The sequence below is a fragment of the Phyllobates terribilis genome, unplaced genomic scaffold, assembly GCF_046119375.1.
Source record: "Phyllobates terribilis strain yellow unplaced genomic scaffold, ASM4611937v1 Scaffold_8__6_contigs__length_399053987, whole genome shotgun sequence".
In the NCBI taxonomy this organism is placed as follows: domain Eukaryota; kingdom Metazoa; phylum Chordata; class Amphibia; order Anura; family Dendrobatidae; genus Phyllobates; species Phyllobates terribilis.
The window spans coordinates 230,357,951-230,378,325 of record NW_027362768.1 but is presented as its reverse complement, the minus strand read 5'-3'; positions in this window follow the sequence as shown (position 1 = coordinate 230,378,325).

The window sequence follows — 20,375 nt, the reverse complement described above, 5'->3', positions numbered from 1 at the left end:
CTAAATGAGGGAATAATATTTGTGAAGGTACCCCAGGACAGTTCCAAATGTGTGTGGGTAGAATATATATCCCACGGGGGTAAAATTAAAAAAAAGTTACAAAACATTTTTTTTTGGACTTAGTCATTTTTCCGGCGTTTATCAGACTTTCAGATAGGGCAAATGTCAGTGAGCGTTCCAATTTCAGTTCCAGAGTGATTGGCTCAATGAGTCCTTGATATTTAGTCGTTTTCAGCCAATTTTCTGGATTTTTGAAAATTTCACTTTTTTGTGAAAATATCCACTAAATGAGGGAATAATATATGTGAGGGTACCCCAGGAGAGTTCCAAATGTGTGTGGGTAGATTATATCTCCCACGGGGGTAAGATTAAAAAAAGTTGAAAAAAATTTTTTTTTTGGACTTAGTCATTTTTTTGCCGTTTATCAGACTTTCAGATAGGGCAAATGTCAGTGAGCGTTCCGATTTCAGTTCCAGAGCGATTTGCCCAATGTGTCCTTGATATTTAGTCGTTTTCAGCTAATTTTCTGGATTTTTGAAAATCTCACTTTTTTGTGAAAATATCCACTAAATGAGGGAATAATATGTGTGAGGGTACCCCAGGACAGTTCCAAATGTGTGTGGGTAGAATATATATCCCACGGGGGTAAAATTAAAAAAAGTTTAAAAAAAATTTTTTTTGGACTTAGTCATTTTTTTGCCATTTATCAGACTTTCAGATAGGGCAAATGTCAGTGAGCGTTCCGATTTCAGTTCCAGAGCGATTTGCCCAATGAGTCCTTGATATTTAGTCGTTTTCAGCCAATTTTCTGGATTTTTGAAAATCTCACTTTTTTGTGAAAATATCCACTAAATGAGGGAATAATATGTGTGAGGGTACCCCAGGAGAGTTCCAAATGTGTGTGGGTAGAATATATATCCCACGGGGGTAAAATTAAAAAACAGTTGAAAAAAAATTTTTTTTGGACTTAGCCATTTTTCCGGCGTTTATCAGACTTTCAGATAGGGGAAATGTCAGTGAGCATTCCGATTTCAGTTCCAGAGCGATTCGCCCAATGAGTTCTTGATATTCAGTCGTTTTCAGTAAATTTTCTGGATTTTTGAAAATTTCACTTTTTTGTGAAAATATCCACTAAATGAGGGAATAATATTTGTGAAGGTACCCCAGGACAGTTCCAAATGTGTGTGGGCAGAATATATATCCCACGGGGGTAAAATTAAAAAAAGTTGCAAAACATTTTTTTTGGGACTTAGTCATTTTTCCGCCGTTTATCAGACTTTCAGATAGGGCAAATGTCAGTGAGCATTCCGATTAAAGTTCCAGAGTGATTTGCCCAATGAGTCCTTGATATTTAGTCGTTTTCAGCCAATTTTCTGGATTTTTTCAAAATTTCACTTTTTTGTGAAAATATCCACTAAATGAGGGAATAATATTTGTGAAGGTACCCCAGGACAGTTCCAAATGTGTGTGGGTAGAATATATATCCCACGGGGGTAAAATTAAAAAAAGTTACAAAACATTTTTTTTTGGACTTAGTCATTTTTCCGGCGTTTATCAGACTTTCAGATAGGGCAAATGTCAGTGAGCGTTCCAATTTCAGTTCCAGAGTGATTCGCTCAATGAGTCCTTGATATTTAGTCGTTTTCAGCCAATTTTCTGGATTTTTGAAAATTTCACTTTTTTGTGAAAATATCCACTAAATGAGGGAATAATATATGTGAGGGTACCCCAGGAGAGTTCCAAATGTGTGTGGGTAGATTATATCTCCCACGGGGGTAAGATTAAAAAAAGTTGAAAAAAATTTTTTTTTTGGACTTAGTCATTTTTTTGCCGTTTATCAGACTTTCAGATAGGGCAAATGTCAGTGAGCGTTCCGATTTCAGTTCCAGAGCGATTTGCCCAATGTGTCCTTGATATTTAGTCGTTTTCAGCCAATTTTCTGGATTTTTGAAAATCTCACTTTTTTGTGAAAATATCCACTAAATGAGGGAATAATATGTGTGAGGGTACCCCAGGAGAGTTCCAAATGTGTGTGGGTAGAATATATATCCCACGGGGGTAAAATTAAAAAAAAGTTGCAAAACATTTTTTTTTGGACTTAGTCATTTTTCCGCCGTTTATCAGACTTTCAGATAGGGCAAATGTCAGTGAGCATTCCGATTTCAGTACCAGAGTGATTTGCCCAATGAGTCCTTGATATTTAGTCGTTTTCAGCCAATTTTCTGGATTTTTTCAAAATTTCACTTTTTTGTGAAAATATCCACTAAATGAGGGAATAATATTTGTGAAGGTACCCCAGGACAGTTCCAAATGTGTGTGGGTAGAATATATATCCCACGGGGGTAAAATTAAAAAAAAGTTACAAAACATTTTTTTTGGGACTTAGTCATTTTTCCGGCGTTTATCAGACTTTCAGATAGGGCAAATGTCAGTGAGCGTTCCGATTTCAGTTCCAGAGCGATTTGCCCAATGAGTCCTTGATATTTAGTCGTTTTCAGCCAATTTTCTGGATTTTTGAAAATTTCACTTTTTTGTGAAAATATCCACTAAATGAGGGAATAATATGTGTGAGGATACCCCAGGAGAGTTCCAAACGTGTGTGGGTAGAATATATATCCCACGGGGGTAAATTTGAAAAAAGTTTAAAAAAATTTTTTTTTGGACTTAGTCATTTTTCCGCCGTTTATCATACTTTCAGATAGGGCAAATGTCAGTGAGCGTTCCGATTTCAGTTCCAGAGCGAATCGCCCAATGAGTCCTTGATATTTAGTCGTTTTCAGCCAATTTTCTGGATTTTTGAAAATTTCACTTTTTTGTGAAAATATCCACTAAATGAGGGAATAATATTTGTGAAGGTACCCCAGGACAGTTCCAAATGTGTGTGGGCAGAATATATATCCCACGGGGGTAAAATTAAAAAAAGTTGCAAAACACTTTTTTTTGGACTTAGTCATTTTTCGCCGTTCATCAGACTTTCAGATAGGGCAAATGTCAGTGAGCGTTCCGATTTCAGTTCCAGAGCGATTTGCCCAATGAGTCCTTGATATTTAGTCGTTTTCAGCCAATTTTCTGGATTTTTGAAAATTTCACTTTTTTGTGAAAATATCCACTAAATGAGGGAATAATATGTGTGAGGATACCCCAGGAGAGTTCCAAATGTGTGTGGGTAGAATATATATCCCACGGGGGAAAATTTGAAAAAAGTTTAAAAAAATTTTTTTTTGGACTTAGCCATTTTTCCGGCGTGTATCAAACTTTCAGATCGGGGAAATGTCAGTGACCGTTCCGATTTCAGTTCCAGAGCGATTCGCCCAATGAGTCCTTGATATTTAGTCGTTTTCAGCCAATTTTCTTTATTTTTGAAAATTTCACTTTTTTGGGAAAATATCCACTAAATGAGGGAATAATATGTGTGAGGGTACCCCAGGAGAGTTCCAAATGTGTGTGGGTAGAATATATATCCCACGGGGGTAAAATTAAAAAAAGTTGAAAAAAAATTTTTTTTGGACTTAGTCATTTTTCCGCCGTTTATCATACTTTCAGATAGGGCAAATGTCAGTGAGCGTTCCGATTTCAGTTCCAGAGCGAATCGCCCAATGAGTCCTTGATATTTAGTCGTTTTCAGCCAATTTTCTGGATTTTTCAAAATTTCACTTTTTTGTGAAAATATCCACTAAATGAGGGAATAATATTTGTGAAGGTACCCCAGGACAGTTCCAAATGTGTGTGGGTAGAATATATATCCCACGGGGGTAAAATTAAAAAAAGTTGCAAAACATTTTTTTTTGGACTTAGCCATTTTTCCGGCGTTTATCAAACTTTCAGATAGGGGAAATGTCAATGAGCGTTCCGATTTCAGTTCCAGAGCGATTCGCTCAATGAGTCCTTGATATTTAGTCGTTTTCAGCCAATATTCTGGAATTTTGAAAATTTCACTTTTTTGTGAAAATATCCACTAAATGAGGGAATAATATGTGTGAGGGTACCCCAGGAGAGTTCCAAATGTGTGTGGGTAGAATATATATCCCACGGGGGTAAATTTGAAAAAAGTTTAAAAAATTTTTTTTTTGGACTTAGCCATTTTTCCGGCGTTTATCAGACTTTCAGATAGGGGAAATGTCAGTGAGCATTCCGATTTCAGTTCCAGAGCGATTCGCCCAATGAGTTCTTGATATTCAGTCGTTTTCAGTAAATTTTCTGGATTTTTGAAAATTTCACTTTTTTGTGAAAATATCCACTAAATGAGGGAATAATATGTGTGAGGGTACCCCAGGAGAGTTCCAAATGTGTGTGGGTAGAATATATATCCCACGGGGGTAAAATTAAAAAAAGTTGAAAAAAAATTTTTTTTGGACTTAGCCATTTTCCCGCCGTTTATCAGACTTTCAGATAGGGCAAATGTCAGTGAGCGTTCCGATTTCAGTTCCAGAGCGATTTACCCAATGAGTCCTTGATATTTAGTCGTTTTCAGCCAATATTGTGGAATTTTGAAAATTTCACTTTTTTGTGAAAATATCCACTAAATGAGGGAATAATATGTGTGAGGGTACCCCAGGACAGTTCCAAATGTGTGTGGGTAGAATATATATCCCACGGGGGTAAAATTAAAAAAAAGTTACAAAACATTTTTTTTTGGACTTAGTCATTTTTCCGGCGTTTATCAGACTTTCAGATAGGGCAAATGTCAGTGAGCGTTCCAATTTCAGTTCCAGAGTGATTCTCTCAATGAGTCCTTGATATTTAGTCGTTTTCAGCCAATTTTCTGGATTTTTGAAAATTTCACTTTTTTGTGAAAATATCCACTAAATGAGGGAATAATATATGTGAGGGTACCCCAGGAGAGTTCCAAATGTGTGTGGGTAGATTATATCTCCCACGGGGGTAAAATTAAAAAAAGTTGAAAAAAAATTTTTTTTTGGACTTAGTCATTTTTTTGCCGTTTATCAGACTTTCAGATAGGGCAAATGTCAGTGAGCGTTCCGATTTCAGTTCCAGAGCGATTTGCCCAATGTGTCCTTGATACTTAGTCGTTTTCAGCCAATTTTCTGGATTTTTGAAAATCTCACTTTTTTGGGAAAATATCCACTAAATGAGGGAATAATATTTGTGAAGGTACCCCAGGACAGTTCCAAATGTGTGTGGGCAGAATATATATCCCACGGGGGTAAAATTAAAAAAAGTTGCAAAACATTTTTTTTGGGACTTAGTCATTTTTCCGCCGTTTATCAGACTTTCAGATAGGGCAAATGTCAGTGAGCATTCCGATTTCAGTTCCAGAGTGATTTGCCCAATGAGTCCTTGATATTTAGTCGTTTTCAGCCAATTTTCTGGATTTTTTCAAAATTTCACTTTTTTGTGAAAATATCCACTAAATGAGGGAATAATATTTGTGAAGGTACCCCAGGACAGTTCCAAATGTGTGTGGGTAGAATATATATCCCACGGGGGTAAAATTAAAAAAAGTTACAAAACATTTTTTTTGGGACTTAGTCATTTTTTTGCCATTTATCAGACTTTCAGATAGGGCAAATGTCAGTGAGCGTTCCGATTTCAGTTCCAGAGCGATTTGCCCAATGAGTCCTTGATATTTAGTCGTTTTCAGCCAATTTTCTGGATTTTTGAAAATCTCACTTTTTTGTGAAAATATCCACTAAATGAGGGAATAATATGTGTGAGGGTACCCCAGGAGAGTTCCAAATGTGTGTGGGTAGAATACATATCCCACGGGGGTAAAATTAAAAAAAAGTTGAAAAAAATTTTTTTTTGGACTTAGCCATTTTTCCGGCGTTTATCAGACTTTCAGATAGGGGAAATGTCAGTGAGCATTCCGATTTCAGTTCCAGAGCGATTCGCCCAATGAGTTCTTGATATTCAGTCGTTTTCAGTAAATTTTCTGGATTTTTGAAAATTTCACTTTTTTGTGAAAATATCCACTAAATGAGGGAATAATATGTGTGAGGGTACCCCAGGAGAGTTCCAAATGTGTGTGGATAGAATATATATCCCACGGGGGTAAAATTAAAAAAAGTTGCAAAACATTTTTTTTTGGACTTAGTCATTTTTCCGCCGTTTATCAGACTTTCAGATAGGGCAAATGTCAGTGAGCATTCCGATTTCAGTTCCAGAGTGATTTGCCCAATGAGTCCTTGATATTTAGTCGTTTTCAGCCAATTTTCTGGATTTTTTCAAAATTTCACTTTTTAGTGAAAATATCCACTAAATGAGGGAATAATATTTGTGAAGGTACCCCAGGAGAGTTCCAAATGTGTGTGGGTAGAATATATATCCCACGGGGGTAAAATTAAAAAAAAGTTGCAAAACATTTTTTTTTGGACTTAGTCATTTTTCCGCCGTTTATCAGACTTTCAGATAGGGCAAATGTCAGTGAGCATTCCGATTTCAGTACCAGAGTGATTTGCCCAATGAGTCCTTGATATTTAGTCGTTTTCAGCCAATTTTCTGGATTTTTTCAAAATTTCACTTTTTTGTGAAAATATCCACTAAATGAGGGAATAATATTTGTGAAGGTACCCCAGGACAGTTCCAAATGTGTGTGGGTAGAATATATATCCCACGGGGGTAAAATTAAAAAAAAGTTACAAAACATGTTTTTTGGGACTTAGTCATTTTTCCGGCGTTTATCAGACTTTCAGATAGGGCAAATGTCAGTGAGCGTTCCGATTTCAGTTCCAGAGCGATTTGCCCAATGAGTCCTTGATATTTAGTCGTTTTCAGCCAATTTTCTGGATTTTTGAAAATTTCACTTTTTTGTGAAAATATCCACTAAATGAGGGAATAATATGTGTGAGGATACCCCAGGAGAGTTCCAAACGTGTGTGGGTAGAATATATATCCCACGGGGGTAAATTTGAAAAAAGTTTAAAAAAATTTTTTTTTGGACTTAGTCATTTTTCCGCCGTTTATCATACTTTCAGATAGGGCAAATGTCAGTGAGCGTTCCGATTTCAGTTCCAGAGCGAATCGCCCAATGAGTCCTTGATATTTAGTCGTTTTCAGCCAATTTTCTGGATTTTTGAAAATTTCACTTTTTTGTGAAAATATCCACTAAATGAGGGAATAATATTTGTGAAGGTACCCCAGGACAGTTCCAAATGTGTGTGGGCAGAATATATATCCCACGGGGGTAAAATTAAAAAAAGTTGCAAAACATTTTTTTTTGGACTTAGTCATTTTTCGCCGTTCATCAGACTTTCAGATAGGGCAAATGTCAGTGAGCGTTCCGATTTCAGTTCCAGAGCGATTTGCCCAATGAGTCCTTGATATTTAGTCGTTTTCAGCCAATTTTCTGGATTTTTGAAAATTTCACTTTTTTGTGAAAATATCCACTAAATGAGGGAATAATATGTGTGAGGATACCCCAGGAGAGTTCCAAATGTGTGTGGGTAGAATATATATCCCACGGGGGAAAATTTGAAAAAAGTTTAAAAAAATTTTTTTTTGGACTTAGCCATTTTTCCGGCGTGTATCAAACTTTCAGATCGGGGAAATGTCAGTGACCGTTCCGATTTCAGTTCCAGAGCGATTCGCCCAATGAGTTCTTGATATTCAGTCGTTTTCAGTAAATTTTCTGGATTTTTGAAAATTTCACTTTTTTGTGAAAATATCCACTAAATGAGGGAATAATATGTGTGAGGGTACCCCAGGAGAGTTCCAAATGTGTGTGGGTAGAATATATATCCCACGGGGGTAAAATAAAAAAAGTTGAAAAAAAATTTTTTTTGGACTTAGCCATTTTCCCGCCGTTTATCAGACTTTCAGATAGGGCAAATGTCAGTGAGCGTTCCGATTTCAGTTCCAGAGCGATTTACCCAATGAGTCCTTGATATTTAGTCGTTTTCAGCCAATATTGTGGAATTTTGAAAATTTCACTTTTTTGTGAAAATATCCACTAAATGAGGGAATAATATGTGTGAGGGTACCCCAGGACAGTTCCAAATGTGTGTGGGTAGAATATATATCCCACGGGGGTAAAATTAAAAAAAAGTTACAAAACATTTTTTTTTGGACTTAGTCATTTTTCCGGCGTTTATCAGACTTTCAGATAGGGCAAATGTCAGTGAGCGTTCCAATTTCAGTTCCAGAGTGATTCTCTCAATGAGTCCTTGATATTTAGTCGTTTTCAGCCAATTTTCTGGATTTTTGAAAATTTCACTTTTTTGTGAAAATATCCACTAAATGAGGGAATAATATATGTGAGGGTACCCCAGGAGAGTTCCAAATGTGTGTGGGTAGATTATATCTCCCACGGGGGTAAAATTAAAAAAAGTTGAAAAAAAATTTTTTTTTGGACTTAGTCATTTTTTTGCCGTTTATCAGACTTTCAGATAGGGCAAATGTCAGTGAGCGTTCCGATTTCAGTTCCAGAGCGATTTGCCCAATGTGTCCTTGATACTTAGTCGTTTTCAGCCAATTTTCTGGATTTTTGAAAATCTCACTTTTTTGGGAAAATATCCACTAAATGAGGGAATAATATTTGTGAAGGTACCCCAGGACAGTTCCAAATGTGTGTGGGCAGAATATATATCCCACGGGGGTAAAATTAAAAAAAGTTGCAAAACATTTTTTTTGGGACTTAGTCATTTTTCCGCCGTTTATCAGACTTTCAGATAGGGCAAATGTCAGTGAGCATTCCGATTTCAGTTCCAGAGTGATTTGCCCAATGAGTCCTTGATATTTAGTCGTTTTCAGCCAATTTTCTGGATTTTTTCAAAATTTCACTTTTTTGTGAAAATATCCACTAAATGAGGGAATAATATTTGTGAAGGTACCCCAGGACAGTTCCAAATGTGTGTGGGTAGAATATATATCCCACGGGGGTAAAATTAAAAAAAGTTACAAAACATTTTTTTTGGGACTTAGTCATTTTTTTGCCATTTATCAGACTTTCAGATAGGGCAAATGTCAGTGAGCGTTCCGATTTCAGTTCCAGAGCGATTTGCCCAATGAGTCCTTGATATTTAGTCGTTTTCAGCCAATTTTCTGGATTTTTGAAAATCTCACTTTTTTGTGAAAATATCCACTAAATGAGGGAATAATATGTGTGAGGGTACCCCAGGAGAGTTCCAAATGTGTGTGGGTAGAATACATATCCCACGGGGGTAAAATTAAAAAAAAGTTGAAAAAAATTTTTTTTTGGACTTAGCCATTTTTCCGGCGTTTATCAGACTTTCAGATAGGGGAAATGTCAGTGAGCATTCCGATTTCAGTTCCAGAGCGATTCGCCCAATGAGTTCTTGATATTCAGTCGTTTTCAGTAAATTTTCTGGATTTTTGAAAATTTCACTTTTTTGTGAAAATATCCACTAAATGAGGGAATAATATGTGTGAGGGTACCCCAGGAGAGTTCCAAATGTGTGTGGATAGAATATATATCCCACGGGGGTAAAATTAAAAAAAGTTGCAAAACATTTTTTTTTGGACTTAGTCATTTTTCCGCCGTTTATCAGACTTTCAGATAGGGCAAATGTCAGTGAGCATTCCGATTTCAGTTCCAGAGTGATTTGCCCAATGAGTCCTTGATATTTAGTCGTTTTCAGCCAATTTTCTGGATTTTTTCAAAATTTCACTTTTTAGTGAAAATATCCACTAAATGAGGGAATAATATTTGTGAAGGTACCCCAGGAGAGTTCCAAATGTGTGTGGGTAGAATATATATCCCACGGGGGTAAAATTAAAAAAAAGTTGCAAAACATTTTTTTTTGGACTTAGTCATTTTTCCGCCGTTTATCAGACTTTCAGATAGGGCAAATGTCAGTGAGCATTCCGATTTCAGTACCAGAGTGATTTGCCCAATGAGTCCTTGATATTTAGTCGTTTTCAGCCAATTTTCTGGATTTTTTCAAAATTTCACTTTTTTGTGAAAATATCCACTAAATGAGGGAATAATATTTGTGAAGGTACCCCAGGACAGTTCCAAATGTGTGTGGGTAGAATATATATCCCACGGGGGTAAAATTAAAAAAAAGTTACAAAACATTTTTTTTGGGACTTAGTCATTTTTCCGGCGTTTATCAGACTTTCAGATAGGGCAAATGTCAGTGAGCGTTCCGATTTCAGTTCCAGAGCGATTTGCCCAATGAGTCCTTGATATTTAGTCGTTTTCAGCCAATTTTCTGGATTTTTGAAAATTTCACTTTTTTGTGAAAATATCCACTAAATGAGGGAATAATATGTGTGAGGATACCCCAGGAGAGTTCCAAACGTGTGTGGGTAGAATATATATCCCACGGGGGTAAATTTGAAAAAAGTTTAAAAAAATTTTTTTTTGGACTTAGTCATTTTTCCGCCGTTTATCATACTTTCAGATAGGGCAAATGTCAGTGAGCGTTCCGATTTCAGTTCCAGAGCGAATCGCCCAATGAGTCCTTGATATTTAGTCGTTTTCAGCCAATTTTCTGGATTTTTGAAAATTTCACTTTTTTGTGAAAATATCCACTAAATGAGGGAATAATATTTGTGAAGGTACCCCAGGACAGTTCCAAATGTGTGTGGGCAGAATATATATCCCACGGGGGTAAAATTAAAAAAAGTTGCAAAACATTTTTTTTTGGACTTAGTCATTTTTCGCCGTTCATCAGACTTTCAGATAGGGCAAATGTCAGTGAGCGTTCCGATTTCAGTTCCAGAGCGATTTGCCCAATGAGTCCTTGATATTTAGTCGTTTTCAGCCAATTTTCTGGATTTTTGAAAATTTCACTTTTTTGTGAAAATATCCACTAAATGAGGGAATAATATGTGTGAGGATACCCCAGGAGAGTTCCAAATGTGTGTGGGTAGAATATATATCCCACGGGGGAAAATTTGAAAAAAGTTTAAAAAAATTTTTTTTTGGACTTAGCCATTTTTCCGGCGTGTATCAAACTTTCAGATCGGGGAAATGTCAGTGACCGTTCCGATTTCAGTTCCAGAGCGATTCGCCCAATGAGTTCTTGATATTCAGTCGTTTTCAGTAAATTTTCTGGATTTTTGAAAATTTCACTTTTTTGTGAAAATATCCACTAAATGAGGGAATAATATGTGTGAGGGTACCCCAGGAGAGTTCCAAATGTGTGTGGGTAGAATATATATCCCACGGGGGTAAAATAAAAAAAGTTGAAAAAAAATTTTTTTTGGACTTAGCCATTTTCCCGCCGTTTATCAGACTTTCAGATAGGGCAAATGTCAGTGAGCGTTCCGATTTCAGTTCCAGAGCGATTTACCCAATGAGTCCTTGATATTTAGTCGTTTTCAGCCAATATTGTGGAATTTTGAAAATTTCACTTTTTTGTGAAAATATCCACTAAATGAGGGAATAATATGTGTGAGGGTACCCCAGGACAGTTCCAAATGTGTGTGGGTAGAATATATATCCCACGGGGGTAAAATTAAAAAAAAGTTACAAAACATTTTTTTTTGGACTTAGTCATTTTTCCGGCGTTTATCAGACTTTCAGATAGGGCAAATGTCAGTGAGCGTTCCAATTTCAGTTCCAGAGTGATTCTCTCAATGAGTCCTTGATATTTAGTCGTTTTCAGCCAATTTTCTGGATTTTTGAAAATTTCACTTTTTTGTGAAAATATCCACTAAATGAGGGAATAATATATGTGAGGGTACCCCAGGAGAGTTCCAAATGTGTGTGGGTAGATTATATCTCCCACGGGGGTAAAATTAAAAAAAGTTGAAAAAAAATTTTTTTTTGGACTTAGTCATTTTTTTGCCGTTTATCAGACTTTCAGATAGGGCAAATGTCAGTGAGCGTTCCGATTTCAGTTCCAGAGCGATTTGCCCAATGTGTCCTTGATACTTAGTCGTTTTCAGCCAATTTTCTGGATTTTTGAAAATCTCACTTTTTTGGGAAAATATCCACTAAATGAGGGAATAATATTTGTGAAGGTACCCCAGGACAGTTCCAAATGTGTGTGGGCAGAATATATATCCCACGGGGGTAAAATTAAAAAAAGTTGCAAAACATTTTTTTTGGGACTTAGTCATTTTTCCGCCGTTTATCAGACTTTCAGATAGGGCAAATGTCAGTGAGCATTCCGATTTCAGTTCCAGAGTGATTTGCCCAATGAGTCCTTGATATTTAGTCGTTTTCAGCCAATTTTCTGGATTTTTTCAAAATTTCACTTTTTTGTGAAAATATCCACTAAATGAGGGAATAATATTTGTGAAGGTACCCCAGGACAGTTCCAAATGTGTGTGGGTAGAATATATATCCCACGGGGGTAAAATTAAAAAAAGTTACAAAACATTTTTTTTGGGACTTAGTCATTTTTTTGCCATTTATCAGACTTTCAGATAGGGCAAATGTCAGTGAGCGTTCCGATTTCAGTTCCAGAGCGATTTGCCCAATGAGTCCTTGATATTTAGTCGTTTTCAGCCAATTTTCTGGATTTTTGAAAATCTCACTTTTTTGTGAAAATATCCACTAAATGAGGGAATAATATGTGTGAGGGTACCCCAGGAGAGTTCCAAATGTGTGTGGGTAGAATACATATCCCACGGGGGTAAAATTAAAAAAAAGTTGAAAAAAATTTTTTTTTGGACTTAGCCATTTTTCCGGCGTTTATCAGACTTTCAGATAGGGGAAATGTCAGTGAGCATTCCGATTTCAGTTCCAGAGCGATTCGCCCAATGAGTTCTTGATATTCAGTCGTTTTCAGTAAATTTTCTGGATTTTTGAAAATTTCACTTTTTTGTGAAAATATCCACTAAATGAGGGAATAATATGTGTGAGGGTACCCCAGGAGAGTTCCAAATGTGTGTGGATAGAATATATATCCCACGGGGGTAAAATTAAAAAAAGTTGCAAAACATTTTTTTTTGGACTTAGTCATTTTTCCGCCGTTTATCAGACTTTCAGATAGGGCAAATGTCAGTGAGCATTCCGATTTCAGTTCCAGAGTGATTTGCCCAATGAGTCCTTGATATTTAGTCGTTTTCAGCCAATTTTCTGGATTTTTTCAAAATTTCACTTTTTAGTGAAAATATCCACTAAATGAGGGAATAATATTTGTGAAGGTACCCCAGGAGAGTTCCAAATGTGTGTGGGTAGAATATATATCCCACGGGGGTAAAATTAAAAAAAAGTTGCAAAACATTTTTTTTTGGACTTAGTCATTTTTCCGCCGTTTATCAGACTTTCAGATAGGGCAAATGTCAGTGAGCATTCCGATTTCAGTACCAGAGTGATTTGCCCAATGAGTCCTTGATATTTAGTCGTTTTCAGCCAATTTTCTGGATTTTTTCAAAATTTCACTTTTTTGTGAAAATATCCACTAAATGAGGGAATAATATTTGTGAAGGTACCCCAGGACAGTTCCAAATGTGTGTGGGTAGAATATATATCCCACGGGGGTAAAATTAAAAAAAAGTTACAAAACATTTTTTTTGGGACTTAGTCATTTTTCCGGCGTTTATCAGACTTTCAGATAGGGCAAATGTCAGTGAGCGTTCCGATTTCAGTTCCAGAGCGATTTGCCCAATGAGTCCTTGATATTTAGTCGTTTTCAGCCAATTTTCTGGATTTTTGAAAATTTCACTTTTTTGTGAAAATATCCACTAAATGAGGGAATAATATGTGTGAGGATACCCCAGGAGAGTTCCAAACGTGTATGGGTAGAATATATATCCCACGGGGGTAAATTTGAAAAAAGTTTAAAAAAATTTTTTTTTGGACTTAGTCATTTTTCCGCCGTTTATCATACTTTCAGATAGGGCAAATGTCAGTGAGCGTTCCGATTTCAGTTCCAGAGCGAATCGCCCAATGAGTCCTTGATATTTAGTCGTTTTCAGCCAATTTTCTGGATTTTTGAAAATTTCACTTTTTTGTGAAAATATCCACTAAATGAGGGAATAATATTTGTGAAGGTACCCCAGGACAGTTCCAAATGTGTGTGGGCAGAATATATATCCCACGGGGGTAAAATTAAAAAAAGTTGCAAAACATTTTTTTTTGGACTTAGTCATTTTTCGCCGTTCATCAGACTTTCAGATAGGGCAAATGTCAGTGAGCGTTCCGATTTCAGTTCCAGAGCGATTTGCCCAATGAGTCCTTGATATTTAGTCGTTTTCAGCCAATTTTCTGGATTTTTGAAAATTTCACTTTTTTGTGAAAATATCCACTAAATGAGGGAATAATATGTGTGAGGATACCCCAGGAGAGTTCCAAATGTGTGTGGGTAGAATATATATCCCACGGGGGAAAATTTGAAAAAAGTTTAAAAAAATTTTTTTTTGGACTTAGCCATTTTTCCGGCGTGTATCAAACTTTCAGATCGAGGAAATGTCAGTGACCGTTCCGATTTCAGTTCCAGAGCGATTCGCCCAATGAGTCCTTGATATTTAGTCGTTTTCAGCCAATTTTCTTTATTTTTGAAAATTTCACTTTTTTGTGAAAATATCCACTAAATGAGGGAATAATATGTGTGAGGGTACCCCAGGAGAGTTCCAAATGTGTGTGGGTAGAATATATATCCCACGGGGGTAAAATTAAAAAAAGTTGAAAAAAAATTTTTTTTGGACTTAGTCATTTTTCCGCCGTTTATCATACTTTCAGATAGGGCAAATGTCAGTGAGCGTTCCGATTTCAGTTCCAGAGCGAATCGCCCAATGAGTCCTTGATATTTAGTCGTTTTCAGCCAATTTTCTGGATTTTTCAAAATTTCACTTTTTTGTGAAAATATCCACTAAATGAGGGAATAATATTTGTGAAGGTACCCCAGGACAGTTCCAAATGTGTGTGGGTAGAATATATATCCCACGGGGGTAAAATTAAAAAAAGTTGAAAAACATTTTTTTTTAGACTTAGTCATTTTTCCGGCGTTTATCAGACTTTCAGATAGGGCAAATGTCAGTGAGCGTTCCGATTTCAGTTCCAGAGCGATTTACCCAATGAGTCCTTGATATTTAGTCGTTTTCAGCCAATATTCTGGAATTTTGAAAATTTCACTTTTTTGTGAAAATATCCACTAAATGAGGGAATAATATGTGTGAGGGTACCCCAGGAGAGTTCCAAATGTGTGTGGGTAGAATATATATCCCATGGGGGTAAAATTAAAAAAAGTTTTAAAAAAATTTTTTGGGGACTTAGCCATTTTTCCAGCGTTTATCAGACTTTCAGATAGGGGAAATGTCAGTGAGCATTCCAATTTCAGTTCCAGAGCGATTCGCCCAATGAGTCCTTGATATTTAGTCGTTTTCAGCCAATTTTCTGGATTTTTGAAAATTTCACTTTTTTGTGAAAATATCCACTAAATGAGGGAATAATATGTGTGAGGGTACCCCAGGAGAGTTCCAAATGTGTGTGGGTAGAATATATATCCCATGGGGGTAAATTTAAAAAAAGTTGAAAAAATTTTTTTTTTGGACTTAGTCATTTTTCCGCCGTTTATCAGACTTTCAGATAGGGCAAATGTCAGTGAGCGTTCCGATTTCAGTTCCAGAGCGATTTGCCCAATGAGTCCTTGATATTTAGTCGTTTTCAGCCAATTTTCTGGATTTTTTAAAATTTCACTTTTTTGTGAAAATATCCACTAAATGAGGGAATAATATTTTTGAAGGTACCCCAGGACAGTTCCAAATGTGTGTGGGTAGAATATATATCCCACGGGGGTAAAATTAAAAAAAGTTGCAAAACATTTTTTTTTGGACTTAGCCATTTTTCCGGCGTTTATCAAACTTTCAGATAGGGGAAATGTCAATGAGCGTTCCGATTTCAGTTCCAGAGCGATTCGCTCAATGAGTCCTTGATATTTAGTCGTTTTCAGCCAATATTCTGGAATTTTGAAAATTTCACTTTTTTGTGAAAATATCCACTAAATGAGGGAATAATATGTGTGAGGGTACCCCAGGAGAGTTCCAAATGTGTGTGGGTAGAATATATATCCCACGGGGGTAAATTTGAAAAAAGTTTAAAAAATTTTTTTTTTGGACTTAGCCATTTTTCCGGCGTTTATCAGACTTTCAGATAGGGGAAATGTCAGTGAGCATTCCGATTTCAGTTCCAGAGCGATTCGCCCAATGAGTTCTTGATATTCAGTCGTTTTCAGTAAATTTTCTGGATTTTTGAAAATTTCACTTTTTTGTGAAAATATCCACTAAATGAGGGAATAATATGTGTGAGGGTACCCCAGGAGAGTTCCAAATGTGTGAGGGTAGAATATATATCCCACGGGGGTAAAATTAAAAAAAGTTGAAAAAAAATTTTTTTTGGACTTAGCCATTTTCCCGCCGTTTATCAGACTTTCAGATAGGGCAAATGTCAGTGAGCGTTCCGATTTCAGTTCCAGAGCGATTTACCCAATGAGTCCTTGATATTTAGTCGTTTTCAGCCAATATTGTGGAATTTTGAAAATTTCACTTTTTTGTGAAAATATCCACTAAATGAGGGAATAATATGTGTGAGGGTACCCCAGGACAGTTCCAAATGTGTGTGGGTAGAATATATATCCCACGGGGGTAAAATTAAAAAAAAGTTACAAAACATTTTTTTTTGGACTTAGTCATTTTTCCGGCGTTTATCAGACTTTCAGATAGGGCAAATGTCAGTGAGCGTTCCAATTTCAGTTCCAGAGTGATTCGCTCAATGAGTCCTTGATATTTAGTCGTTTTCAGCCAATTTTCTGGATTTTTGAAAATTTCACTTTTTTGTGAAAATATCCACTAAATGAGGGAATAATATATGTGAGGGTACCCCAGGAGAGTTCCAAATGTGTGTGGGTAGATTATATCTCCCACGGGGTAAAATTAAAAAAAGTTGAAAAAAAATTTTTTTTTGGACTTAGTCATTTTTTTGCCGTTTATCAGACTTTCAGATAGGGCAAATGTCAGTGAGCGTTCCGATTTCAGTTCCAGAGCGATTTGCCCAATGTGTCCTTGATATTTAGTCGTTTTCAGCCAATTTTCTGGATTTTTCAAAATTTCACTTTTTTGTGAAAATATCCACTAAATGAGGGAATAATATTTGTGAAGGTACCCCAGGACAGTTCCAAATGTGTGTGGGTAGAATATATATCCCACGGGGGTAAAATTAAAAAAAGTTGAAAAACATTTTTTTTTAGACTTAGTCATTTTTCCGGCGTTTATCAGACTTTCAGATAGGGCAAATGTCAGTGAGCGTTCCGATTTCAGTTCCAGAGCGATTTACCCAATGAGTCCTTGATATTTAGTCGTTTTCAGCCAATATTCTGGAATTTTGAAAATTTCACTTTTTTGTGAAAATATCCACTAAATGAGGGAATAATATGTGTGAGGGTACCCCAGGAGAGTTCCAAATGTGTGTGGGTAGAATATATATCCCATGGGGGTAAAATTAAAAAAAGTTTTAAAAAAATTTTTTGGGGACTTAGCCATTTTTCCAGCGTTTATCAGACTTTCAGATAGGGGAAATGTCAGTGAGCATTCCAATTTCAGTTCCAGAGCGATTCGCCCAATGAGTCCTTGATATTTAGTCGTTTTCAGCCAATTTTCTGGATTTTTGAAAATTTCACTTTTTTGTGAAAATATCCAGTAAATGAGGGAATAATATGTGTGAGGGTACCCCAGGAGAGTTCCAAATGTGTGTGGGTAGAATATATATCCCATGGGGGTAAATTTAAAAAAAGTTGAAAAAATTTTTTTTTTGGACTTAGTCATTTTTCCGCCGTTTATCAGACTTTCAGATAGGGCAAATGTCAGTGAGCGTTCCGATTTCAGTTCCAGAGCGATTTGCCCAATGAGTCCTTGATATTTAGTCGTTTTCAGCCAATTTTCTGGATTTTTTAAAATTTCACTTTTTTGTGAAAATATCCACTAAATGAGGGAATAATATTTTTGAAGGTACCCCAGGACAGTTCCAAATGTGTGTGGGTAGAATATATATCCCACGGGGGTAAAATTAAAAAAAGTTGCAAAACATTTTTTTTTGGACTTAGCCATTTTTCCGGCGTTTATCAAACTTTCAGATAGGGGAAATGTCAATGAGCGTTCCGATTTCAGTTCCAGAGCGATTCGCTCAATGAGTCCTTGATATTTAGTCGTTTTCAGCCAATATTCTGGAATTTTGAAAATTTCACTTTTTTGTGAAAATATCCACTAAATGAGGGAATAATATGTGTGAGGGTACCCCAGGAGAGTTCCAAATGTGTGTGGGTAGAATATATATCCCACGGGGGTAAATTTGAAAAAAGTTTAAAAAATTTTTTTTTTGGACTTAGCCATTTTTCCGGCGTTTATCAGACTTTCAGATAGGGGAAATGTCAGTGAGCATTCCGATTTCAGTTCCAGAGCGATTCGCCCAATGAGTTCTTGATATTCAGTCGTTTTCAGTAAATTTTCTGGATTTTTGAAAATTTCACTTTTTTGTGAAAATATCCACTAAATGAGGGAATAATATGTGTGAGGGTACCCCAGGAGAGTTCCAAATGTGTGAGGGTAGAATATATATCCCACGGGGGTAAAATTAAAAAAAGTTGAAAAAAAATTTTTTTTGGACTTAGCCATTTTCCCGCCGTTTATCAGACTTTCAGATAGGGCAAATGTCAGTGAGCGTTCCGATTTCAGTTCCAGAGCGATTTACCCAATGAGTCCTTGATATTTAGTCGTTTTCAGCCAATATTGTGGAATTTTGAAAATTTCACTTTTTTGTGAAAATATCCACTAAATGAGGGAATAATATGTGTGAGGGTACCCCAGGACAGTTCCAAATGTGTGTGGGTAGAATATATATCCCACGGGGGTAAAATTAAAAAAAAGTTACAAAACATTTTTTTTTGGACTTAGTCATTTTTCCGGCGTTTATCAGACTTTCAGATAGGGCAAATGTCAGTGAGCGTTCCAATTTCAGTTCCAGAGTGATTCGCTCAATGAGTCCTTGATATTTAGTCGTTTTCAGCCAATTTTCTGGATTTTTGAAAATTTCACTTTTTTGTGAAAATATCCACTAAATGAGGGAATAATATATGTGAGGGTACCCCAGGAGAGTTCCAAATGTGTGTGGGTAGATTATATCTCCCACGGGGTAAAATTAAAAAAAGTTGAAAAAAAATTTTTTTTTGGACTTAGTCATTTTTTTGCCGTTTATCAGACTTTCAGATAGGGCAAATGTCAGTGAGCGTTCCGATTTCAGTTCCAGAGCGATTTGCCCAATGTGTCCTTGATACTTAGTCGTTTTCAGCCAATTTTCTGGATTTTTGAAAATCTCACTTTTTTGTGAAAATATCCACTAAATGAGGGAATAATATTTGTGAAGGTACCCCAGGACAGTTCCAAATGTGTGTGGGCAGAATATATATCCCACGGGGGTAAAATTAAAAAAAGTTGCAAAACATTTTTTTTGGGACTTAGTCATTTTTCCGCCGTTTATCAGACTTTCAGATAGGGCAAATGTCAGTGAGCATTCCGATTTCAGTTCCAGAGTGATTTGCCCAATGAGTCCTTGATATTTAGTCGTTTTCAGCCAATTTTCTGGATTTTTTCAAAATTTCACTTTTTTGTGAAAATATCCACTAAATGAGGGAATAATATTTGTGAAGGTACCCCAGGACAGTTCCAAATGTGTGTGGGTAGAATATATATCCCACGGGGGTAAAATTAAAAAAAGTTACAAAACATTTTTTTTGGGACTTAGTCATTTTTTTGCCATTTATCAGACTTTCAGATAGGGCAAATGTCAGTGAGCGTTCCGATTTCAGTTCCAGAGCGATTTGCCCAATGAGTCCTTGATATTTAGTCGTTTTCAGCCAATTTTCTGGATTTTTGAAAATCTCACTTTTTTGTGAAAATATCCACTAAATGAGGGAATAATATGTGTGAGGGTACCCCAGGAGAGTTCCAAATGTGTGTGGGTAGAATACATATCCCACGGGGGTAAAATTAAAAAAAAGTTGAAAAATTTTTTTTTTCGGACTTAGCCATTTTTCCGGCGTTTATCAGACTTTCAGATAGGGGAAATGTCAGTGAGCATTCCGATTTCAGTTCCAGAGCGATTCGCCCAATGAGTTCTTGATATTCAGTCGTTTTCAGTAAATTTTCTGGATTTTTGAAAATTTCACTTTTTTGTGAAAATATCCACTAAATGAGGGAATAATATGTGTGAGGGTACCCCAGGAGAGTTCCAAATGTGTGTGGGTAGAATATATATCCCACGGGGGTAAAATTAAAAAAAGTTGCAAAACATTTTTTTTTGGACTTAGTCATTTTTCCGCTGTTTATCAGACTTTCAGATAGGGCAAATGTCAGTGAGCATTCCGATTTCAGTTCCAGAGTGATTTGCCCAATGAGTCCTTGATATTTAGTCGTTTTCAGCCAATTTTCTGGATTTTTTCAAAATTTCACTTTTTAGTGAAAATATCCACTAAATGAGGGAATAATATTTGTGAAGGTACCCCAGGACA